Source organism: Loxodonta africana, chromosome 7 (assembly GCF_030014295.1).
Source record: "Loxodonta africana isolate mLoxAfr1 chromosome 7, mLoxAfr1.hap2, whole genome shotgun sequence".
Classification (NCBI taxonomy): domain Eukaryota; kingdom Metazoa; phylum Chordata; class Mammalia; order Proboscidea; family Elephantidae; genus Loxodonta; species Loxodonta africana.
Window position 1 is genome coordinate 15,022,825 of NC_087348.1, and position 26,152 is coordinate 15,048,976.

General features: G+C 41.2%; 1 protein-coding gene and 1 long non-coding RNA gene across 2 annotated transcripts in view; both read left to right on the forward strand.

Annotated features, from left to right (window-relative positions):
• Positions 1–26,152, forward strand: part of LOC111753191 (membrane-spanning 4-domains subfamily A member 4A-like) — a 262,670-nt gene that overhangs the window by 195,524 nt on the left and 40,994 nt on the right. The gene's annotated exons all lie outside the window — the stretch shown is intronic.
• Positions 18,087–26,152, forward strand: part of LOC135231634 (uncharacterized) — a 43,132-nt gene continuing 35,066 nt past the window's right edge. The window contains exon 1 of the long non-coding RNA XR_010322430.1: positions 18,087–19,010. This is a non-coding gene — a long non-coding RNA (uncharacterized LOC135231634). The remainder of the gene's footprint in view (positions 19,011–26,152) is intronic.

Genomic DNA, 26,152 nt, shown 5'->3' on the forward strand with positions numbered 1-26,152 from the left:
TGGATGTGTGCATTTATTGATATAAATTGTCCTCTGAGCACCACTTTTGCTGTGTCCCAAAGGTTCTGATAGGAAGAGTTTTCATTCTCATTGGATTCTCTGAATTTCTTTATTCCATCCTGAATGTCTTCTATAACCCAGTCATTTTTGAGCAGGGTATTGTTCAGTTTCCAAGTGTTTGATTTCTTTTCCCTGCTTTTCCTGTTATTGATTTCTGCTTTGATGGCCTTATGGTCAGAGAACATGCTTTGTAATATTTCAATGTTTTGGATTCTGCTAAGGCTTGCTTTATGGCCTAATATGTGGTCTATTCTAGAGAATGTTCCATGTGCACTAGAAAAGAAAGTATACTTGGTTGCTGTTGGATGGAGTGTTCTGTACATATCTACGAGGTCAGGTTGGTTGATTGTGGCATTTAGATCTTCTATGTCTTTATTGAGCTTTTTTCTGGATGTCCTGTCCTTCACAGAAAGTGGTGTGTTGAAGTCTCCTACTATTATTGTGGAGCTGTCTATCTCACTTTTCAATGCTGATAGAGTTTGTTTTATGTGTCTTGCAGCCCTGTCATTGGGTACATAAATATTTAATATGGTTATATCTTCTTGTCCCTTTAATCATTATATAGTGTCCTTCCTTAGCCTTTCTGATGGATTTAACTTTAAAGTGTATTTTGTCAGAAATTAATATTGCCACTCCTGCTCTTTTTTGATTGTTGTTTGCTTGATATATTTTTTTCCATCCTTTGAGTTTTAGTTTCTTTGTGTCTCTAAGTCTCAGGTGGGTCTCTTGTAGGCAGCATATAGACAGATCTAGCTTTTTAATCCATTCTGCCACTCTCTGTCTCTTTATTGGTGCATTTAGTCCATTTACATTCAGGGTAATTATGGATAGGTATGAATTTAGTGCTATCATTTTCATGCCTTTTTTGTGTGTTGACAGTTTCTTTTTTCCACTCAATTTTATGTGTTGAGTGGATTTTCTTTATATATTGTCCTTTCCTCATACTTGTTGTTGTTGATTGTGTTTCTGCTGAGTCTGTATTTTTCCCTTGTATTTTATTTGGATGAGCAGGATAGTTTGTCTCCTTTGTGGTTACCTTATTATTTACCCCTATTTTTCTAAATTTAACAACTAACTTTTTTTCTTTGTATCGCCGCATTTTCCTTTCCATATGGAAGGTGTATGATTACATTTCTTAGTCCCTCTTTATTATTTTAATGTTGTCTTCTCTTATATAATAACATCGGTCTTACCCTGTGTTGGGCTTTTTTTTTTATTTTTTATAGTCTTGCCTTGTTTTTTTGGATTTCCCTATCTGGGTTGACTTCTGGTTGCTCTGTCCACTTTTCCAGTCTTGGGTTGATACGTGATATTATTGATTTTCTAACCAAAGAACTCCCTTTAGTATTTCTTGTAGTTTTAGTTTGGTTTTTATGAATTCTCTAAACTTTTGGTTATCTGTAAATGTCTTAATTTCACCTTCATATTTAAGAGACAGTTTTGATGGATATATAATTCTTGGCAGGCAATATTTTTCCTTCAGTTTTTTAAACATGCCATCCCAATTCCTTCTTGCCTGCATGGTTTCTGCAGAGTAATCCGTGCTTATTCTTATTGGCTCTCCTTTGTATGTGACTTTTTGTTTATCTCTAGCTGCTCTTAAAATTCTCTCTTTATCTTTGGTTTTGGCAAGTTTGATTATAATATGTCTTGGTGACTTTCTTTTAACATCCACTTTATATGGAGTTCGATGAGCATCTTGGATAGATATCTTCTCATCTTTCTCGATAACAGGGAAGTTTTCTGCCAACAAATCTTCAACAATTCTGTCTGTATTTTCTGTTATCCCTCCCTGTTTTGGTACTCCAATCACTTGTAGGTTATTTCTCTTGATAGAGTCCCACATGATACTTAAGGTTTCTTTATTTTTTTTTAATTCTTTTATCTGATTTTTCTTCAAATATATTAGTGCCACATGATTTATGTTTGAGTTCTGAAATTCTAGCTACTACTTGCTCAATACTGCTCCTCTAGCTTTCTATTAAATTGTCTAATTCTGTAATTTTATTGTTAATTTTGAATTTCTGATTGCTGTCTGTCAATGGATGAGTGGGTTTGGGGATTAAACTTTTTATTATGTTCCTGAATAATCTTTCTAATTGCTTCAGTTGCTTTATCTGTGTGTTCCTTGGCTTGTTCTGCGCATTGCCTCATTTCCTTCCCAACGTCTAGAAGGGTTCTGTATATTAAACTTTTGTGTTCTGCATCTGCATCTGGTAATTCCAGGAATGCCCTTTCATCTAGAAAACCCCTGGATTCTTTGTTTTGAGAACCTGTTGAGGTGATCATGGTCTATTTCTTCATGTGACTCGATATTGACTGTTGTCTCCGAGCTATCTATAAGTTATTGTATTAGTTTATGCTTGCTTACTGTGTTGTAGCTGCTTGCTTTGTTTTGTCTTGGTATACCCCTATGGGTCGCTTCAGTGAGTTAGCTTGATTATTTTCACCTTTGGAGCTCTGGTGTCCTGTCCCCAGCTGGCTAGAGCTATTATCAGGTATTTCAGTCTAGGAGTCCATTCAGTTTTCTTGTATGAATTCAGCTCAGGTTTCCAGGTAGCTGATCATCAAGTGTGTGGTATGGGCTCTGTCCTACAGTCTTAGAGAGGCAGGGGTGATCGGCCTACATATCGGTATCTGATTGCAGCAGGGTGTCATGCTTTGAACAAGGCAGGGGGCTGAGAACTGACTCCCAAGTGACTCTGAGGAAAATGCGTCTCTGTTCCCTAGAGCGTGCTGGTGGGTGCGTTCTGTACAGGGACCATGGGTACCCAAAGTTTTTGGTTGTAAGGGCTGGGAGGTACCAGTTATCTCTGGACCCCTGTCGTGGGTGACTGGGTGACCTGAGCGGAACTACCACTCCTTAGGTCCCTGATGTGGGTAGGTGAGGACCTTGTTTAGTAGGAAAGCAATGTCAAACTTCAAAAACCCAACTCTCCATTGCAGAGCTGAAATCATTGGAGTTTGCCCACAAGGGACTATTCTCCCCAAATAGGCCCTCACAGGTCTATGCAGAAGGGAAAGGTGCTCAAGGTCCATGGACGGTTTACGCCTGGACAGGAGCCGCTTCTGTCCTGAGCTCCCTTGGTTAACGGAGCTAGCAAATTATCTTTTCCCCCAAATGCAATTTTTTTCCTTCCCCAAGGCTGGGACGATGGCTCTAGGTGCTCACCAGGGTCTATCTCAGGCCCAGGAATTCAGCCGCTGAAGCCGGCTTGGGGGTGGTAGGGTGCGGTAAAATATACGCAAGTACTTAGCTTTTGTAAGAGCACCCTTCTCCTCAGTTTCCGGAGGTATGAGTAGGCTGTGTGGCTGGTTGCTTCTCCCTGAGGAAACTGCGGCTGAACACTAGTAGCAGCCCACTGCCAGTGCTGCTTCAGGAATGGCGCCTGAGGGCTCCCTGTGATTCAGGTCTGATAACTCCTCTCCCCTTCTGAATGGTCTCTTCCTCCCGCGCCCCTCAGTTCATTGTCTAAGCTTGCCTGTGGTGCTCAGGCTCGCAGGTTGCCACAAATATACTCATTTCTCTTGTTTTTTTTGGATCTTTTTTGTAAAGAGGGCTCGCAGGAAGCGTCTGTGTATTCTGCCATCTTGGCTCCACCTCTGCATAGAGTTTTAAAGGCTGTGATCTTTTGTCATGGATTGAACTGTGTCCCCCAAATATATGTGTCAACGTGGTTAGGCCGTGATTCCCAGTATTGGATGGTTGTCCTCCATTTTGTGATTTTCCTATGTATTATAAATCATTATCTGTGCCTGTAGTTTAAGAGGATTACAACAGGGTAAACACCCTTGTTCAGGTCACATCTCTGATTCAATGTACTGGGAGTTTCCCTGGGGTGTGGCCTACACCACCTTTTGTCTTACAAGTGATAAAAGGAAAGGCAAGGAAGTAGAGAGATCAGGGACCTCGTATCACCAAGAAAGAAACAGTGGAAGTAGAGCCCATCCTTTGGACCCAGGGTTCCTGCTTGGAGAAGCTCCTAGTCCAGGGAAAGATTGAGGAGAAGGATCTTTCTTCAGGGCTGACAGAGAGAGAAAGCCTTCCCCTGGAGCTTACACCCTGAATTTAGACATTTAGCCACTAGACTGTGAGAAAATAAATTTCTCTTTTTTAAATACATCCACATGTGGTATTTCTGTTATAGCACACTAAGTGACTAAGACACCTTTACAAGCAAATGGCCAGACCTCTTCTGAGGCTGAACTACACAGCTAATACTACACCTAATACTTCTGTTCAGTTCTTTTACTTCATCATTTCTTCCCTCTGCTTTATTTACTCGATGTTCAACAGCAAGTTTCAGACTCTCCTCTGACAGCCATCTTGGTCTTTTCTTTCTTTCCTATCTTTTCAATGACCTCTTCCTTTCTTCATGGATGATGTCCTTGATATCATTCCACAACTCGTCTGCTCTTCGGTCATTAGCGTTCAAAGCATCAAGCCTATTCTTGTGATGGTCTTTAAATTCAGGCGGTATATGCGAAAGGTCATGTTTTGGCTCCTGTGGACTTGCTCTGGTTTTCTTCAGTTTCAATTTGAACTTGCATATGGGCAATTGATGGTCTATTGTACAGTTGGCCCCTGGCCTTGTATTGACTGATGACATTCAGTTTTTCCGTCATCTCTTTCCACAGATATAGTAGATTTGATTCCTGTGTATTCTATCTGGTGACGTCTATGTATATAGTCACTGTTTATGTTGGTGAAAAAAAGCTATTTGCAATGATGAATTCATTCATCTTGCAAAATTCCATTATGCGATCTCCAGCATTGTTTCTATCACCAAGGCCATATTTTCCAGCTACTGATCCTTCTTCATTTCCACCTTTGGCATTCCAATCACTAATAATTATCAGTGCATCCTGATTGCATGTTCAATCAATTTCAGACTGTAAAAGCTCGTGAAAGTCTTCAATATTTTCATCTTTGGCCTTAGTGTTTGGTGCTTAAATGTGAATAATAGACATATTATCTGGTCTTCACTGCAGGAGTGGCAACCCCAGTGGTGATGTCAACAGGCTTGGTTTTTGTTTTTGTTTTTGTTTTAACATTGTAGGCGTATGGATATTATCCTATCACTGACAGCATTGTACTTCAGAATAGATCTTGAAATGGTCTTTTTGATAATGAATCCAACACTATTCCTCTTCAAGTTGTCATCCCTGGCAGTAGAATATAATATTAAATGAGCCAGACATCATCAAAAGAAGATGGCAGGAATACACAGAGTCATTATACCAAAAAGAATTAACTGGCGTTCAACTATTTCAAGACAAAGCATATGATCAGGAACCAATGGTACTGAAGGAAGAAGTCCAAGCTGCACTGAAGGCATTGGCCAAAAACAAGGCTCCAAGAATTGATGGAATATCAATTGAAATGTTTCAAAAATGGATGCAGTGCTGGAAGTACTCATCTACACCAATAAATTTGGATGACAACAACCTGGCCAACCGACTAGAGGAGATCCATATTTATGCCTATTCCCAAGAAAGCTGACCCAACCAAATGCAAAAATTATCTAACAATATCATATGGAAGCAAAATTTTACTGAAGATCATTCAAAAGCAGCTGCAGCAGTATATCAACAGGGAACTGACAGAAATTCAGGCCAGATTCAGAAGAGGAAGTGGAAACAGGGATATCATTGCTGATGTCAGATGAATCCCACATGAAAAAGGAGAATATCGGAACAATGTTTACCTGTGTTTTATTGACTATGCTATGGCATTTGATTATGTGGATTATAACAAAATTTGGATAATATTGCAAAAATATGGGAATTCCAGAACACTTAATTGTGCTCATGAAGAACCTGTATATAGATGAAGAGGCAGTTGTTCAGAGAGAATGAAGGGATACTGCCTGATTTAAAATCAGGAGAGGTGTGCATAGGGTTGTATCCTTTCACCATACCTCTTCAGTCTGGATGCTGAGCAACTAATCCTAGCAGCTGGACTATATGAAGAAGAATGGGGCATCAGAATGGCAGAAGACTTATTAACAACCTGCGTTATGCAGATGACACAACCTTGCTTGCTGAAAGTGAAGAGGACTTGAAGCACTTACTGATGAAGATCAGAGATCACAGCCTTCAGGATGAATTATACCTCAAAATAAAGAAAACAAAAATCTTCACAACTGGACAAATAAGCCACATCATGAAAAATGGAGGAAAGACTGAAGTTGTCAGGGATTTCATTTTACTTGGATCCACAATCAACAGCCATGGAAGCAGCAGTCAAGAATTCCAAACACACATTGCATTGGGCAACTCTACTGCAAAGGGCCTCTTTAAAGTCTTGAAAAGGGAAGATGTCATCTTGAAAACTAAGGTATGCCTGACCCAAGCCATGGTATTTTCAATCGCATCCTATATTTGTGAAAGCAGGACAATGAATAAGGAAGACCGAAGAAGAATTAACGCCTTTGAATTGTGGTATTGGCCAAGAATATTGAATATACCAAGGACTGCCAAAAGAACAAACAAATCTGTCTTGGAATAAGTACAACCAAATGCTCCTTAGAGGCTAGGATGGCAAGACCATATCTTCCATAATTTGGACATGTTATCAGGAGGGATCTGTCCATGGAGAAGGACATTATGCTTGGTAAAGTACAGGGTAAGCAGAAAAGAGGAAGACCCACAACAAGATGGATTGACACAGTGGCTGCAATAATGGACTGAAACATAACAATGATTGTAAGGATGGCGCAGGACTGGGCAGTGTTTCATTCTGTGGTACGTAGGATTGCTATGAGTTGGAACCAAAATAAGGGCACCTAGCAAGTGGTGGCAGAACTTAGGGAATTGTTCCTAAAGCTTCAGGTTCTGAAATAGCTGGGTCAGATCCTGGTTCTATAGCTTCCCACTGTGTGAATTCACCTTAGTAATAATTATAACTGCAAATATTTCTTCAGAACTAACTCTACAATACCATATATGCAAAATGTGCATTATTTCCATTCATAACACACTTTCTGACTAAGAGTTTCCATAACTATTACAGCATTTTAATAACTGACTGACATGCAGGCTTGTTGTAAGTATTGAAAGTACGATAGGATAATGTCTAGCAAAAAAAATCATAATGAAAATAACTAGGACTAACGCTAATAAAACAGTGTGAGAAGCTTCTTCCTTCAGTACCATCAGTTCTTATCATATGCTACCTCTTCAAATGGTTGAACATCTACTAATTCTTTTTGGTATAATGACACTGTGTATTCCTTCCATCTTCTTTTGATGCTTCCTGCCTCTTTTAATGTTTTCCCCATAGAATCCTTCACTATTGTAACTCGAGGCTTGAATATTTTCTTCAGTTCTTTCAGCTTGAGAAAAACTGAGCATGTTCTTCCCTTTTGGTTCTCCATCTCCAGCTCTTTGCACATGTCATTGTAATACCTTGTCTTCTTGAGCCACCCTTTGAAGTCTTCTGTTTGGTTCATTTACTTCATCATTTCTTCCTTTTGCTTTAGCTGCTCGACGTTTGAGAGCAAGTTTCAGAGTCTCCTCTGACATCCCTCTTGGTCTTTTCTTTCTTTCCAGTCTTTTTGAAGACCTCTTGCTTCCTTCATGGATGATGTCTTTGATGTCATTCCACAACTCGTCTGGTTTTCAGTCACTAGTGTTCAATGCATCAAATCTATTCTTCAGATGGTCTCTAAATTCAGGTGGGATATACTCAAGGTCATATTTTGGCTCTTGTGGACATGCTCTGATTTTCTTCATTTTCGGCTTAAAATCGCATATGAGCAGTTGATGGTCTGTTCCAGTCAGCCCCTGGCCTTGTTCTGACTGATGATATTGAGCTTTTCCATCATGTCTTCCCATGGAAGACATGATTTCTATACGTTCCTTCTGGTCAATTTGATTTCTATACGTTCCTTCTGGTGAGGTCCATGTGTATATTTATGTTGGTAAAGAAGGTATTTGCAGTGAAGAAGTTGTTGGTCTTGCAAAATTCAATCATTCGATCTCCCCCATTTGTTTCTATCACCAAGGCCATATTTTCCAACTACTGATTCTTCTTTGTTTTCAATTTTAGCATTCCAATCATCAGTAATTATCAATGCATCTTGGTTGCATGTTTGATCAATTTCAGACTGCAGCAGCTGATAAAAATCTTCTATTTCTTCATCTTTGGCCCTAGTGATTGGTGCGTAAATTTGAATAATAGTCTTATTAACTGGTCTTCCTTGCAAAGAAAAAAAAAGTAGGAGTATGGATATTATCCTATCACAAATAGCGTACTTCAGGATAGATCTTGGAATGTTCTTTTTTACGACGAATGCAACACCATTCCTCTTCAAGGTGTTATTCCCAGCATAGTAGACTATATGATCGTCTGATTCAAAATGGCTAATACCGGTCCTATTCAGCTCACTAATGCCTAGGATATGGATTTTTATGCGTTCTATTTCATTTTTGACGATTTCCAATTTTCCTAGATTCATACCTCGTACATTCCAGGTTCCAGTTATTAATGGATATTTGTAGTTGTTTATTCTCATTTTGGGTCATGTCACATCAGCAAATGAAGGTCCCAAAAGCTTTACTCCACCCGGGTCATTAAGGTCGATTCTACTTTGAGGAGGCAGCTCTTCCCCTGTCATCTTCCGAGTGCCTTCCAGCCTGGGGGGCTCATGTCCTAGCACTATATAAGACAATATTCTGCTGATATTCCTAAGGTTTTCACTGGCTAATGCTTTTCAGAAGTAGACTACCGGGTCCTTCTTCAGTTTGTCATACTGTGGGGGCTTGCATGTTGCTGTGATGCTGAAAGCCATGCCACCGGTATTCAGATACCATCAGGGTCACCCATGGAGGACAGCTTTCAGCTGAATTTCCAGACTAAGGCTAGGAAGAAGGGTCTTGCACTAAAGTAAGGCTAAATGAGACCCATTGATTTTTTTTAATAGACTTTATTACACCAATTGACTTAGATGTCCCCTGAAACCATGGCCCCAAACCCCAGCCCCTGCCTTGCTGACCTTCGAAGCATTCGTATTAGTCAGGTAACTTCTTTGCTTTTGGTTTAGTCCAGCTGTGCTGACCTCTCCTGTATTGTGTGTTGTCTTTTCCTTCACCTAAAAGAGTTCTTATCTACTATCTAATTAGTGAATACCCCTCTCCCTTCTTCCTTCCCTCCCCCCCTCTTGTAACCATCGAAGAATATTTTCTTCTCTGTTTAAACTATTTCTGCAGTTCTTATAAGAGTGGACTTATACAATGTTTGTCCTTTCACAGCTGACTAATTTCACTCAGCATAATGCCTTCCAGATTCCTCCATGTTGTGCAATGTTTCACAGATTCATCACTGTTCTTTATCAATGCGTGGTATTCCATTGTGTGAAAATACCATAATTTATTTATCCATTCATCTGTTGATGTGCACCTTAGTTGCTTCCATGTTTTTCCTGTTGTAAACAGTGCTGCAATGAACATGGGTTTGTATATATCTGTTCGTGTGAAGGCTCTTATTTCTCTAGGATATATTCCAAGGAGTGGGATTGTTGGATCATATGGTAGTTCTATTTCTAGCTTTTTAAAAAGTGCCAAATTGATTTCCAAAGTGGTTGTACCATTTTTCATCCCCTCCAGCAGTGTATAAGTGTTCCAGTCTCTCCACAACCTCTCCAACATTTATTATTTTGTGTTTTTTGGATTAATGGCAGCCTTGTTGGAGTAAGATGGAACCTCATTGTAGTTTTGATTTGCATTTCTCTAATGGCTAAAGATTGTGAGCATTTCCTCATGTATCTGTTAGCTACCTGAATGTCTTCTTCATTGAAGTGCCTGTTCACATATTTTGCCCATTTTTTAATTGGGTTATTTGTCTTTTTGTAGTTGAGTTTTTGCAATATCATGTAGATTTTAGAGATCAGACACTGATCGGAAATGTCATGACTAAAAACTTTTTCCAAGTCCGTAGGTTTTTTTCTTACTGTTTTGGTGAAGAATTTGGATGAGCTTAGGTGTTTGATTGTTAGGAGTTCCCAGGTATCTAGTTTCTCTTCTGCATTGTTAGTAATGTTTTGTACACTGCTTAGGCCATGCATTAAAACTGTTTAGGCCAAGTATTGGGGCTCCTAAATTTGTCCGGAGGGATCAGTCCCGGGAGAAGGACATCATGCTTGGCAGAGTACAGGGTAAGTGGAAAAGAGGAAGACCCCCAATGAGGTGGACTGACACAGTGGCTGTGACGAGGCGCTCAAGCATAACAAGGATTGTAAGGATGGCTTAGGACGGGGCAGTGTTTCGTTCTGTTATGTGGAGGGTCTCTATGAGTCAGAACCGTCTCAATGGCACCTAAGAACAATAACAACAATGTTTCATTTATTTCTGCTCTAATTTTTATTTGCTTTTTTCTTCTGGTGCTCGAGGGTTTCCTCTGTTCCTCTCTTTCTATGTGTTCAAGTTGTAGGGGTAATTCTTTGATTTTGGCCCTTTCTTCTTTTTGGATGTGTACATTTATTGATATAAATTGACCTCTGAGCACTGCTTTTGCTGTGTCCCAAAGGTTCTGATAGGAAGGGTTTTCATTCTCATTGGATTCTATGAATTTCTTTATTCCATCCTTAATGTCTTCTATAACCCAGTCTTTTTGAGCAGGGTATTGTCCAGTTTCCAAGTGTTTGATTTCTTTTCCCTGCTTTTTCTGTTATTGATTTCTACTTTAATGTCATTATGGTCAGAGAAGATGCTTTGTATAATTTCAGTGTTTTGGATTCTTCTAAGGCTTGCTTTATGACCTAATATGTGATCTATTCTAGAGAATGTTCCATGTGCACTAGAAAAGAAAGTATACTTAGTTGCTGTCGAGTGGGGTGTTCTGTATATGTCTATGAGGTCAAGTTGGTTGATTGTGGCATTTAGATCTTCTGCGTCTTTATTGAGCTTCTTTCTGGATGTCCTGCCCTTCACCAAAAGTGTTGTGTTGAAGTCTCCTATTATACTTGTGGAGCTGTCTATCTCACTTTTCAATGCTGTCAGAGTTTGTTTTATGTATCTTGGAGCCCTGTCATTGAGTGCATAAATATTTAATATGGTTATATCCTCCTGGTATATTGTCCCTTTAATCATTGTATAGTGTTCTTCCCTATCCTTTATGGTGGATTTGACTTTTACATCTATTTTGTCAGAAATTAATATTGTCACTCCTGCGTTTTGGATTGTTGTTTGCTTGATATATTTTTTTCCATCCTTTGAGTTTTAGTTTGCTTGTGTTTCTAAGTCTATGATGTGTCTCTTGTAGGCAGCATATAGAGAGATCGTGTTTTTTTACCCATCTGCCACTCTCTGTCTCTTTGTTGGTGCATTTAGTCCATTTACATTCAGCGTAATTATGGATAGGTATGAACTTAGTGCTGTCATTTTGATGTTTCTTTTTTGTATGATGTGTGTTGTTGACAGTTTCTTTTCCCAGTTAATTTTATGTGCTGAGTAGTTTACCTTTATATCTTGTCTTTTTCTCTTATTTGCTGTTGATTTTGGCTTTGCTGAGTCTATTTTTTTCTTGCATTTTATTTCAATGTATGGGATAGTTTGTCTCCTTTGTGGTTAGCTTAATATTTACCTCTAATTTTCTAAATTTAAATCTAAATTTTATTTCTTTATATTGCCTTGTCTTCCTCTCCATATGGAAGATCTATGACTACATCTTTTGTGCCTTCATATTGTTTTAATGTTGTCTTCTTTTACTTAATAACTTCCCTGTCTTGAGCTTTATTTTATCTTCATTTATTTTTGTGATTTCCTTGTTTGGGTTGACCTCTGATTGCCTTGTCCAGTGTTCTAGCTTGGGTTGATACCTGATATTATTGATTTCCTACCCAAAGAACTCCCTTCAGTATTTCTTGTAGTTTTGGTTTGGTTTTTATGAATTCCCTACACTTCTGTTGATCTGGAAATGTCGTAATTTCACCTTCATATTTGAGAGACACTTTTGCTGGATATATTATTCGTGGCTAGCAATTTTTTTTCTTTCAATGCTTTATATAATTCATCCCAATGCCTTCTTGCCTGCATGATTTCTTCTCAGTAGTCCAAGCTCATTCTTATTGACTGTCCTTTATAGGTGACTTTTTGTTTACCACTAGCCACTCTTCAAATTCTCTCCTCATCTTTGGTTTTGGCAAGTTTGATTATAATATGTCTTGGTGACTTACTTTTAAAATCTACCTTATGTGGAGTTTGATGAGCATCTTCGACCAATATTTTCTCATCTGTTACAATATCAGGGAAGTTTTCTGCCCTGAAATCTTCAGCAATTCTCTCTGTATTTTCTGTTATCTCTCCCTGGTCCGGTACTCCAATCACTCACAGGTTATTTCTCTTGATAGACTCCCACATGATTCTTAAGGTGTCTTCATTTTTTTAAATTCTTTTATCTGTTTTTTCTTCTTATATATTGGTGCCTAGTGCTTTATCTTCAAGTTCAGAAATTCTGCCTTCCATTTGCTCAATTCTGCTTCTCTGACGTTCTATTGAATTGTCTATTTCTATAATTTGATTGTTAACCTTCTGAATTTCTGATTGCTGTCTCTATGGATTATTGCGGCTTATTAAATTTTTCATTATGTTCTTGAGAAACTTTTTTAATTTCTTCAACTCTTTTATCTGAGTGTCCCTTGGCTTGTTCTAGGTTTTGCCTGATCTCCTTCCTGATGTCTTGAAGGGTTCTGTATATTAATCTTTTGTATTCTGCATCTGGTAATTCAGGAAGGCATTTTCATCTAGGAGATTCCTTGATACTTTATTCTGAGAGCTTGTTGAAGGGATCATGATGTGTTTGTTATCTGATTTGATATTGCCTGTTTTCTCTGAGATATCTATAAATAAATGTATTTGTTTTTTTATGTTTGCTTACTGTATGCTAGCTTGTTGCTTTGTTCTGTTTTGATATGCCCACATGGGTTGCTCGAGTGAGCTTGCTTGATTATCTTCACCAGTGAAGCTCAGATGTTCTGTCACCAGATGGCTAGAGCTGTTATCAGGTATATCAGTCTAGGAGTCCATTTACTTTTCTTTTATGGATTCAGCTCAGGTAGCTGATCATCAAGTGTGTGGTATGAGCTCTGTCCTAGCCTTAGAGGGGCAGAGGAGATTGGTGTAGATACCCCTATCTGGTTGCAGCAGGGGGTCACACTCTGAACAAGGCGGGGAGCTGAGACTTATCCCCTAAGTGTCTCTGACGAAAGCTCGTCCCTCTTCCTGAGAGCATACAGGTGGGTGGGTTCTGCAGAAAGACCACAGGCACCTTATGTTTTTGGTTGTTATGCCTGGAAGTCACCAGTTATCTTGGACCCCTGTCATGGGTGGCTGGGTGATGTGAGTGGAGCCACCAGTCCTTAGGCCCCTGATGTGGGTAAGTGAGGACCCTATTTAATAAGCAAAGTGGTGTCAAACATCAAACACCCAGCCCTCCACTGCACAGCTGAAAGAGTTGTAGTCTGACAACAAAAACCTATTCTGAAATAGGGTCACACAGGTCCATGCAGGGGGGAAAGGTATTCAAAATCCACAGACCATTTATGCCTGGACAGGGGCCACTTCTGGCCTGAGTTTCCAGGGTTAGTGGAGCTGGAAAATTGTCTTTTTCCCCAATTGTGAATTTATTCCTTCTCCTAGGCCTGGAGGATGGCTCCAGGTGCTCAGCAGGGCCTATCTCAGGCCCAGGGAAGTCAGCAGCCACTGAAACTGGCTTGGGGGTGTGGGACATGTTAAAATATACGTAAGTACTAGCTTTTGGGGAGAACGCCATTCTCCTCTGGTTCTAGAAGTGTGAGTAGGTTGTGCCGCTGGCTGTTTCTGCCTGAGATAACTGCAGCCAAATGCTACTATCTGCCCACCACAGCCACTCCTGGGAATGGTGCCTTAGATATCCCAGCGATTCAGATCCAGCAACTCCTCTCTGCTTCTGAAACACCTCTCGTTCCCTTGCCACTCAGTCCATTTTCTAACTTTGCCTTTGATGTTCAGGGCTCCCAGGTTGTCATAATATAATCATTTCAGTTATTTTTTGGGGGGTCTTTGTTGTAAGAGGGATTGCCTGAAGCATCTGGCTATTTTGCCATCTTGGCTGGACCTCAAGAATACCACATTATATTTAGTGGTTATATCTCCTGGGATTCTTCTAGAGTGTAATAGTTTCTCAGACTTTCCTTGTCTTTGATAATATTGATAATTTTGTGGAGGGCTGTCTATGTTATTTTGTGTACAGGCAATCCCTGGGTTAAGAATGTCTGATTTATGGACAACTCATGCTTTTTTTTTCTTTTTATGCTTACCTGATAATGTTACATAATTTGTCCTCACTTTTAAATGATTGAAACAAACCCTACTCACAACAAATTCTTCATCACAACCATCTTTACTTGCTGTATGTACAGCTTTTATATCATTGAAAAGGCTTTCAGGCTTTTCTAGTACTAAAGTAAGACTAAAAGAGAACCTTAAGCACCTATTCCAACTTACGTCCAAATTCTTAAAGACACACTCAGGAATGGATCTCTTTCACAACCCAGAGACTACCTGTACTGTCTTTCAAGGTGGGTTTATCAGATGTTTTTCTCATGTTTAGATTAAGATGATGGGGTTTTGGCTGTAAGAATACAAAGGTGAAATGCAATTCTCATCAATTCATCAATCAACTGTGCATGCTATCAACATGAGTTCTTACCGGTGAAGTTAAATTTGACCACCTGGCCAACATAGTATTTGCCAGTTTTCTCCACCGTAAAGTTACTTCTCTCCCTCCTCTGTTCCTAGTCTACTCTCTGGAAGCAAGTCACTAAGCACAGCTCACACATGAGGAGGCATCTAGCCCATTTTTTAAGAAACATCATTTATTTATTAAATGATATTTCTTATAAAATGGGCTACCTAAATTACTTAATTCTGGGACCACTAGAACGGCAACTTTTTTCTCACTGTTTTATCCAATTTTTCCATTGTCAAACAATTTTCTGTTATTGGCTGCTCCAAGCCTACTAGGTCATGCATACTTTGAGAGCAGTAGGAATTTTTTCCATTTTTCTGAAAACAGCCTTAAAGTCTTTTGCCATTCATCCTTGTCCTTATCAGTATACCCTAGGCCGTGGAGCTACCAGCTTGAGATCTGATTCTGTCTTCCCATATTTGTTAGCTGCTCCCTTTCTTTTCTTTTCCCATACTATTGTTCTCATGTCCTTCTCTAGATAACTGCTGATTTCAAAACAATCTTCTCTCACTTAAAAAACAATTCTTTCCTGGCTTTTAATATCCTAATTTTGTTTACTGGGATGGAGTGGTGATCATGCATTCCTTTGCACTCACTTTTCTGAATGCTATACGAGCTCCTTGGAAACTCTATGGGGCAGTTCTACTCTGTCCTACAGGGTCCCTATGAGTCGGAATCGACTTGACGGCACAGAATTAAATGAGTAGAAGGACATATGTGTTCAGATGGCACTTTCATCATTGTTCCTTGGTTCACCAGGGCTTTCCCCACAGTAGTTTTCCTTAAACACCATGAGACTAGTATTGTTGCTACGTCTGCACATACAAACTAACCTGACTTTTTCCGTCTTTTCTGGGTAGTTTCTCATCTCTGGGTCTCTATGAATCATCACAGAAAAAAGGCACTTAGCTTTGGAGAATATGAGAACTATAACTCTCATCCTTATATAACCAAATGAAACGTAGAAAGAACTCTTCAAGGGCCATCTTGCTGCTTTGCAGAGTTGGACACTGAGATCGAGAGGAGCTATTTGGTAGTTAAGAGTTGAGGCTGTATCTTCCATATCCCTCCCCAGGACACATTCTCCAACACTGTGGCCCAAATCACTGCATGCCTTCAGATTGTTGTAATATACCCTAGACAATTTCTAGGAAGCTAGTCTAGAAAAATTCTTCCTCTTCGTGATGCCCTTTTGGTGGTAACTGGCCTTCACATTTAGATCTTCAATGACAAAGAAGCTAACAATGTTATAAAAACTTGATGGTCTCCTTGTCATGGGTTTATTGTTTGAACACATCTGTCAGACATTATCACTTGAAAAAATCCAGTCAAAAGGCTGTTTGTGTGAGGACTCATATCCCATCATTCCTGCTACCATACCCGAACACTAATGCTTCTGTAGGGTTGAGGATATACTCTTGAGTCCTAGTTATTATCATTAGTTATTTGTATTGGTTAAGAAAACCACCCTCCTTTTATTCTTTCCAGGGAAAAACAGACATGGGAGAGGCATGGGGAGGAAAGTGGGATTCTAGGGAGAAGATGTTTCTAATCCGCAAGGGTTTGCTAAGTCTTCACTCAACCCAACATTACAAGAGTGGTTTGAAGTTAGAGGTCAAATGTGGGAGTGCCACAATCTTTGTTGCAAAAATCTCCTGAAAGCAAGAGGGAAGTTTTAGGGAATATCTAGGCCATTGACAATGTTTCTCTTTCATTATGCTTTAGAGCTTATTATTCAGAACATCCACCTTGACACCAGAACATTAAAGCAGGACTATCTAATAGAACCCTCTAAGATAATAGAACTTCACTATATCTTTGTTACCCAATACAGTAGCCACATGTAGGTATTGAGGAATTGTGCAGCTAGCATGATTGAAGAACTGATTTTTTTATTACTACTTTAAATATAAACTGTTTCCTGTATGCTAGTGACAACTTGTATTGAATAGTGCAGCAAAAAAGAACGTCTGTATGCTTTCAGTGGGAAACATATGGGGCTCTTACCTCCAGGCAAGAACAGTCTCATAGAAAACTTGGCAGCAAGCTCAAAGATATGGGATGGGGTCACAGAATGGGCTCAGGTTCACCAGAGTCATATAGGCTGTAGTGAATTTTACTTCCATCACATAGTATACTAGACATTTTTGAGACTGAAGAAAATCACTGTCCTAGAATAAACCTAATGTATTCTAAGACATATATTTTCAAGGCATTATGATGGAGGCTTGCCATTGGGAGGTCCAAGAACATGGACTTTGGTGATTATTTTGGGAAAATTGGGGATTGGAGGCGAAAATTTCTCCACTTGTCCTCTACTGCACTGGGTTTTGGGGGTCCTCTGCTGTGCCCAAAGCTCTAACTGCTGAGTCCCTAAAAGAACAGGGGCCAGGATGAGATCAGGCAATATTTTAATCTATGGCAGTTTTAGTTGCTCTTGAGCCCACGTAACTATAACTATAGTTTTCATAATGGTCATAGCTCAGTCCTCTTCTTCTTTGAGCCGGGATAGAAGATAAGGCACTTCTAAGATCACTTTGTTTATTCCCCTCGCAACAGTTCTCTTGGGCTTGCCCCTGGCTCCTAAGGCACTCATCCCCTCAGAAGCTCTTCTGTGCTTGTGACAGCACTTACCAGATTAAGATCCTTACCTAGACGTTCATTTCTCAGTCTTAAAAAATGCAGGTCACCATGGTTCCCAGTGCAGCCCTGGCTGTGAAGGTCCTTTCTGCTGTCACCTCCTGAAGAAAATAGCTGCTGTGCCCTGAGGGGAGGTGGTCATACCCAGTGGCCAGAGGTGCTCCCAGGAACCAGGAAGCCTATGTTAGAAGCAAAATAAAGGTCCCATTTTGGTCACCAGAATTTGTGAACTGATGGGAATGGGTCCTTCTCGGTGTGACTGCTCAAGTCAATTGAGAGGCACCAGGTATTTGGGAAAGAGAAAGTGGACTGTATTGCAGGCCATTCAAGCAAGGAGCTCAGAGACTAAACCTCAAATCAAGCTCCTGGAGGTTGGGGGTTTTCGGGTAGTTATGGGTTTGGGATAGGGAACTTCTGCATAATTCATGAAGTTTCTGGGGCTAGGCAGGCAATTTCAGGAATTAATCAACATGTATGGGGGAGCAGTGGAGCTGCAATATGACGGCTGAGGAGTATGACACATGAAATTTATCTAAGGCCACCTTTGAGGCTTATTGCTTATGTCCAAATGCAGGGGGTCAGTTGGTGAGTAGCTAAGCTGCCTCAAGCAGAGAAGCAGTTAAGAGGATGTCTTGGTGTTACACAGAAATGTCTTATCAGGAACTCACAGGTCTGGGGGTGGGGTGATGGGAGGAGCGGGAACAGTTTAACCCTGTCTGTTACATTCTCTCCTCTGGTTTTCAGGGTTTTCAATCTTGAAGATAGATCGTTATGTAGGTGCTGGCCCATACCCTTGGAACTTTTGAACTTGCTGACCAGTGTAATCATGTACACTGTATGATCTGAGGTTTGTTGAGTTAAGGGGAATGCAGTCAGTCACCTGAAGCATCATGATGTTCACAGCTGCTAGGCGATTTTGAATGAACCCGGTAAGACAGTATAACAGGCAGAGCAAAAACAGGTAGATTAGTAAAAAAATTATAAGTGGAGTGACAAGGAGCCAGAGCCAGTGGGAACTGGAAAACAGGGAATGTATCTAAGAACACAAATCGGATGGAGTTTTTAGCTGCTGTAAAAAGAGAAGGAAGCACACAATGATTGCCAAGACAGTAAAGGCGATGTAAACATTAAGAGAACAATCCAGAGGGAGGGTCTCCCAGTTGGAGTGGCATAGGTTAGACATTAGCTCTGTTTTTCTTTTTGAACAAATATTTTAAGTCTTGCACAGGCTCGTAGGTCTAGTTGTTTTGTTGAGGTTTTTCTTGTTGCAAAGGATCTTCTGGAGATGGTGCAGGTTTGAGGCGAGTGTGATGCACACAAGCTTGATGTTTTTGAGTTTAGCTGCCAAGGGGAGGGCTAGAACAACAGTGTACGGTCCAGTTCACTGGGGTTCAAGGGGCTCCACTTTCCGGATTTTCAGCAGAACTTGGCCACCAGACAAGTGGGTGAAGGTGGGCATCAACAGATTATTTCTGAAGGCTGAGAACATGCCTGTGAACAGAAGATAGGAAATCAGACAGAGACAACAAATATTTTTGGAGAGCAAGCTCCCTGGTGACAGAAACTGGAGTATTGGTTGAAGGCAAGTAATTTTTAAGAAATAGTTTTCCATACAGAATTTTCAAAGGGCTCAATTTGAGATCACTTCTGGGGAGGGGGGACCCATACTCGTAAGATGGCTACGGAAAAAGCTTAGAGCATGTTATTTTCGTTTCTTGACAGATTTTGGCAATTTGGTTTTTTTTGGGTGTGATTTCTTTTCAACTTTTTCGCTTGACTGTGGTCCCAAGACTGAGTGTAAGTTCCAGTTGGTTCTTAAAGTTTAGAGACTTTTTTTTTTGTAATTTGTGAGGTGAAGTGAGACCTGTTGTCACTTTCCATCGTTATACGCAAGCTGAACCTGGGAATGATTTCATTAAGGAGATGTTTTGTAGTGTCTGGTGTTTTCTCTGTTTTACAAGGGCCATTTATGAAAACCTATTGTTGCTTTCCATTCCACTATTTGTTTGAGATTTCTAATAGTGTAATTTTGGGGCTATTTTTGGAAGATATAGAAGGTTAAGTTCTGTATTTGAAATAGGCTGCTCAGACAAGTCTGGCGAATGGAATATACTTCTTCAATGGTTTGGAGGCAGTCATGAGCCGGTTCACCTGCAGAGTTTGTTGGTAACAGGCTGGCTGGGTTCAGAGTAAAGTTACTTTGAACGTGGCCTCTGGATGGTCCAGGAGCTGGGCTTGGTTGCAGGCCATTCAGCCTGCTGTTAGCCAGAGGGTGCATTCTGCTCCAGTATGGTGAGAACTGGATCAGGCACAAGCCAGGGCACAGGCTGACTTAAGGTAAACTTTACAGCTTCAGTTAAAGGAGGCAAGTCACTGCTACTCCCCTAAGACAGGCCAGTCATCCCTGAGGCACTGGGTGAAGAAGGTTAGAAAATATGCTACTGATCTTTTTCAAGGACCAAGTTGTTCAGTTAAGACCTCTGCTGCAACTCCCCCCATTTCGTGGGATTTCTCAGGTCCAGGAGTCTGTGTGCTGGGGCAGAGGCAAGGTTTTCCTTGATTTTCAAGAAGGATTGCTGATGCCTGTCTGTCCATTTGAAAGGGCTAGAGCCCTTTCCTCAAGTGGCTTCGTAGAGAGGCTTTGTTACTAATCTGAAGTTCGTGATTTAAATCCTGCAAAAACCAGCCATACCTAGAAAGTTTGGAGGTTGTCTCTGGCTGGTCGAGGTGGAGATCTGGAGGATCTTTTCCTAGTGCTTCAGCACCAAGGCCCGTTGACCTTGAAAAATCTGGAACCTAAAAAAAAAGGAACCTGGGTAAGTTTAATCTGTATGCTGAATAAACAAATAATACGAGAAGCTGGACTATATGAAGAACGGAGCATCAGGACTGGAGGAAGACTCATTAACAACCTGCATTATGCAGATGACACAACCTTCCTTGCTGAAAGTGACGAGGACTTGAAGCATTTACTAATGAAGATCAAAGACCACAGCCTTCAGTATAGATTACACCTCAACATAAAGAAAACAAAAATCCTCACAACTGGACCAATGAGCAACATCAGGATAAACGGAGAAAAGATTGAAGTTGTCAAGGATTTCATTTTACTTGGATCCACAATCAACAACCATGGAAGCAGTAGTCAAGAAATCAAAAGATGCGTTACATTGGGTAAATCTGCTGCAAAGGACCTCTTCAAAGTGTCGAAGAGCAAAGATGTCACCCTGAAGACTAAGGTGCGCCTGACCTAAGCCATGGTACTTTCAATCACATCATATGCATGTGAAAGCTGGACAATGAATAAGGAAGACCGAACAAGAGTTGACGCTTTTGAGTTGTGGTGTTGGCGAAGAATATTGAATATACCGTGGACTGCCAAAAAAACGAACAAATCTGTCTCGGAAGAAGTGCGGCCAGAATGCTCCTTAGAGGCAAGGATGGCGAGACTGCGTCTTACATACTTAAGACATGTTATGAGGAGGGATCAGTCCCTGGAGAAGGACATCATGCTTGGCAGGGTACAGGGTCAAAGGAAAAGAGGAAGACCCTCAACAAGGTGGATTGACGCAGTGGCTGCAACAAAGAGCTCAAGCATAACAACGATTGTAAGGATGTTGCAGGAACGGACAGTGTTTTGTTCTGTTGTGCATTCGGTCGCTATGAGTCAGAACTGACTCGACGGCACCTAACAACAATAACAAGGTAAGTTACCTTTGGTTGTAAGATCTGAGTCTTGGCAGCAGACACTCAATACTGGCCTGGGCTAGAAAGTTCAGTTAGAATTGTATTTTCATCTGAGTCGTCTTTGGTAGGACTGGCAACAAGGAGGCCATCTATGTATTGAAGAAGGAGACCCTGGACTATCTGTAGACCCTGGAGATGTTCTGCCAGGGCTGTTCCTAACAGGGTGGGGCTATTTTTGAAACCCCAAGGGAGAACAGTCCAGCAATGTTGTTTTTATCCCCCAAATAGTGTTTCTCCCACTCAAATGCATGTATTTTCTGAGATTCAGGAGCTAAAGGAATGCAGAGGAAGGCATCCTTCAGGTCTAGGACAGTCAACTAGGCAGTGTCTGGAGACAGGGAGCTTAGGGGAGTAAAAGGGTTTGAAACTATAGGATGCAGGTTTTCAGTTGCATGATTGCACGTAATTCCTGTACAAACCAATCTTCTCCTATTTTTGTTTCAGCTGGGCTTTGGCTGGGTTTCAGTCATTCAATCTACTAGTGTCCCTCCTGTTTACTTCGGGAAAGAGAAAGTGGACTTTATTGCAAGCTGCTCAAGCAAGGAGCTCAGAGACGAAGTCTCAAATCAAGTTCCCAGAAGTTGGGGAATTTTAGGGTAGTTATGGATTTGGGATTGGGAATTTGTGCATAATTCACGATGTTTCTGAGGCTAGGCAGGAAATTTCAGGAAATAATTAACATGTATGGGGGTGCAGTGGGGGTTCCATAAGACAACAGAGGGTATGACACATGAAGTTTATCTAAGGCTAGCTTTCAGGCTTATTACATATGTCCGAATGCAGGGGGTCAGTTGGTGAGTAGTGAGCTGCTTTGAGCAGAGGAGCAGTTAAGAGGACTTTGTGGTGTTACACAGAAATGTCATATCGGGCACTCACAGGTCTAGGGGTAGGGTGAGGAGTGGGAACAGTTTAACCCTGTCGGTTACGTTCCCTCCTCTGGTTTTCAGGATCTTCAAATTGAAGATAGATCTTTATGTAGGTGGTGGTCCAGACACCCGGAACTTTTGAATTTGCTGGCCAGTGTAAGCACGTGCACTGTAGGATCTCGGGTTTGTGGAGTTAAGAGAAATGCCGTCAGTCATCTGAAGCATCATCAGACTCACAGCTGCTAGGCGATTTTGAATGAAGCTGGTAAGACAGTTTAAGAGGCAGGGCAAAAACAGATTAGTAAAGAATTATCAGCAGAGTAACAAGGAGCCAGAGCCAGTGGAAACTGGGAAACAGGGAAGGTATCTAAGACCACCAATCAGACGGAGTTTTTAGCTGCTGTAAAAAGAGAAGGAAGCACACAATGATGCCAAGACAGTAAAGGCAATGTAAACATTAAGGGCACAATCATGATGGAGGGCCTCCTGATTGGAGGGCACAGGTTAAACAGTAGTTCTGTTTTTCTTTTTAAACAGATATTTTAAGTCCTGCACAGGCTTATAGTTCCAGCTGTTTTGTTGAGGTTGTTCTTGTTGTAGAGGATCTTCCCAGGATAGTGCAGGTTTGAGGTGAGTGTGATTGACCCAAGCTTTGATGTTTTTGAGTTTAGCTGCCGAGTGGGGTCTAGACGAACAGCATATGTTCTAGTCCACTGGAGATTAAGGGGTTCCACTTTCCAGGTTTTCAGCAGAACTTGGTCACCAGGCTAGACTGGGTGAAGCTGGGCATCAACAGATTATTTCTGAAGGCTGAGAGCCTGCAAGTGAACAGAAGATAGGACACCGGACAGAGACAACAAACATTTCCCAAGAGCGAGCTCCTTGGTGACAGAAACCTGAGTATTGCTTGAAAGCAAGTAATTTTTAGAAAATAGTTTTCCATACATAATTTCGAAAGGGTTCAATTAGAGCCCACTTCTAGGGATGACCCAAACTCACAAAACGGCTAAGGGCAAAGCTTGGGGCCAGATTATTTTTGTTTCCTGACAGATTTTGGCAATTTGGTTTTTTGGGTTTGATTTATCTTTTCAACTTTTCTACTTGACTGTGGTCTCCAGGCTGAGTATGAGTTCCAGTGGATTCTTAAAAGTTTAGACAATTTTTGTGTAAATACCACCTTTGTCATTTTTGTATTCTCTGGTTTTTCTGGGTCTACATCTGTATATTGTCAGAATGCAGCAAAAAAAAAAAATCAAGGAACCTAGACGGATCCTCAGTCAGTCTTTGATGGACCTCATAGATCTTATTTAAATTTTTTTTGTGTTTTGGAGTGCCTCCTTTGAACCCTACAACAGGCAAAGTCCAAAAATGGTTGAGCCTGCCATGTTCCAGAGGATTGTTAGGGTCCCAGGTAGGCTTAGAAGAAGGTATTGCTAAATCAGGAGCTGGTTGAATAGACTTGTTGGGCTGATGGAGATGTTCTGCTTTATTCCTGACTCTCCCTAAGACTAATCTCTGCTCCTCCGGGCACAAAAGAAAATTTAAGAGTGCCTGACAATCAGCCCAGATAGGGCGATGGGTGGCAAAGATGGGAGTAAAAAGAGCTGCCATTTGATTTGGGTCCTCTTGATAAGGAGGGAGATTGTTTTCCCAGTCGAACAAATCAGATGAAGAGAATGGAGTGTGTAACCAGACTAATCCTGGAGTTCTATTTTCCTCCTGCCCAGGAGGAACTTGTCTTAGTGGACACCCTTTTCCTGTTGCCCTGTTTCAGGTAGGGAAGTCCCCCATCCAAAAGTCACACCACTTCCTAAGGTTGGCTCAGCTGGCCCAGATGGTTCAGGCAGATAGAATGGTGGGCCTGATAGTGGAGGAAGAGGGGAAAAATCTTCTTTCCCGGGGGAATCAAAGACCCCTCTTTACCTCATTTGGTCACTATACCTCAGTTTGAACCATAGTTCTACATTGCTTTTGAATGTTTTTTTTTTGTTGTTATACAAGGACATAAAGTTATCTGCATACTTTTTTCATCCTATATGCTTTCCCGGGTGCAAAACAAATTAACTGGAGAATAGCATTCTAATTTTTGAAAAAAATTTGAAGCTACCATTCCCCATCAGGCAATTAATATCGTGGCCATGAAACACTGTAGAAAAATTTCATTCTATCTTTTTTTTTTTAATAGGGTCATTAAAAAACCCAATTAGTTAGGATGCATCGTAGGGGGGCTGCACGTTAGTATATGCTGTGCCTTCCCTGTACCTGAGTCTCGGTCAAAAGCAGACAAACCAGGAGTACTAGAATCACAGTGACAAAGGTGCACTGGGGGTGTCTTATCACCAGAGAAGTATAACCGCCAACCACCAAGATTCTGACAGAAACAGCAGTTCTCTTGGGCTCTCCACTGGCTCCTAAGTCACTTACCCCCTTAGAAGCCCTTAGGTACTTGTGACACCATTTGTACAGTACTCACCAGATTAGGATTCTTACCCAGAGTCCATTTCTTAACCTCAACAAAAGCAAGTCAACATGAGTCCAGCCAGTGGTCTCACCGTGAAGGTCTGTTCCACCGTCACCTCCTGGAGAAATTAGCCAGTGCACACTGAGGGGAGGTGGTCATGCGCAGTGTCCAGAGATGCTCCCAGCAGCTCAGTATCCTAAGTTTGAAGCAGAATAAAGGTCCTGTCTGGGTTACCAGGATTTGTAACTCAATGGGAACGGGTCCTGCCTGATGCAAACCATCAAATCAATTGAGAGATGCCAGACCTTTGAGAACATGGACTTTATTGCAAGCTGATCAAGCAAGGAGCTTGGAGACTAGGTCTCAAATCAAGCTCCGCAAGGTTGAGAAATGGGGGTAGTTATAGGGTTCAGGGCAGGGAACTTATGCATAATTCATGAAGTTTCTGGGACTAGGCAGGCTATTTCAGGAAATAATTAACATGTATGGAGGTACAATATGACACTGTGGGGTATGACACATGAAGTTTATCTAAGAGGAGCTTTGTGGCTTATTGCTCATGTCTGAATTGGGGTGGGGGAGTAGTTGGTGAGTAGTGAAGCAACCTTGAGTAGAGAAGCAGCTAAGAGGACTTTGTGTCATTACACAGAAATGTCTTATCAGGAATTTCCAGGTCCAGGGAGGTGGCTGGAGGAGGTAAACAGTTTAACCCTGTCACTTACAACTCCACAGGAGGAAGACCTGGTAATCTGCCTTTGTAAAGGTTACAGGCAAGAAATATCTATGAGGCAGTTCTGCTCTGTCACATAGGGTCAGTATGAGTTAGAACTGTCTCCACAGCACCTAACAAGAACAGGAAAGTCTGACCAAAAAGTCATAGGCATTTTCCAGCAAACTAGGCAGAAGGATTCAGTAGAGAACAATGAAGCAAAAGAGACAGCTTTTCCTTGTACCTCTTAACTGCCAAAAGGAGCTCACTGATTTATCATGGTGTTAAGACACTTTTATGCCAGGTGGAGTGATTAATCACTCAGCTGCTAACTGAAAAGCTGGCGGTTCAAACCCACGTAGTGGCTCCGCAAGAGAAAGACCTGCCCGTCTGTGAGAAAACCCCGTGGAGCAATTCTACTATGTAACACACCAGGTTACCATGAGTAGGAATCAACTCAATGACAGTGGTTTTTTTTTTTTTATGTTTCATCACATGCATTTTACTTGTTACTGTATGGAGACAAGGCCCCTGTTATAAGTCTCAGGGACTCTATGGATAATTTGCTTCAAAACAAAATGTTCACACTGTTCCCTTATTTATGGACATGGTTACGTTCCAAAGAACAGTGAATTGTGTTAAAATTGGTGTTATGTGAGAGTTCAGCCCACGCCCTGTCTTTAACACCAGTATCCCCACCCCGCCCCTTCTCACTGCTCATAGGACCCCACAGCCCATCATTGGATGCATGTGGTGCAGAAAGCCCACCTTTGCCAACATGCCTTCCCCTCTGCTGTGAAGCCCAGGGTTGGGCGAGGTAGGGGTGGTGGTTGCCAGTTGCCCACCACTTCCAGAGCAGCAGGGGCTCAACATCAGTTGGCTGAGCTCCAGGCCTTCACAAGGACCATCCCCCTCACCTCTCCATCTTGCCACTCCACTGG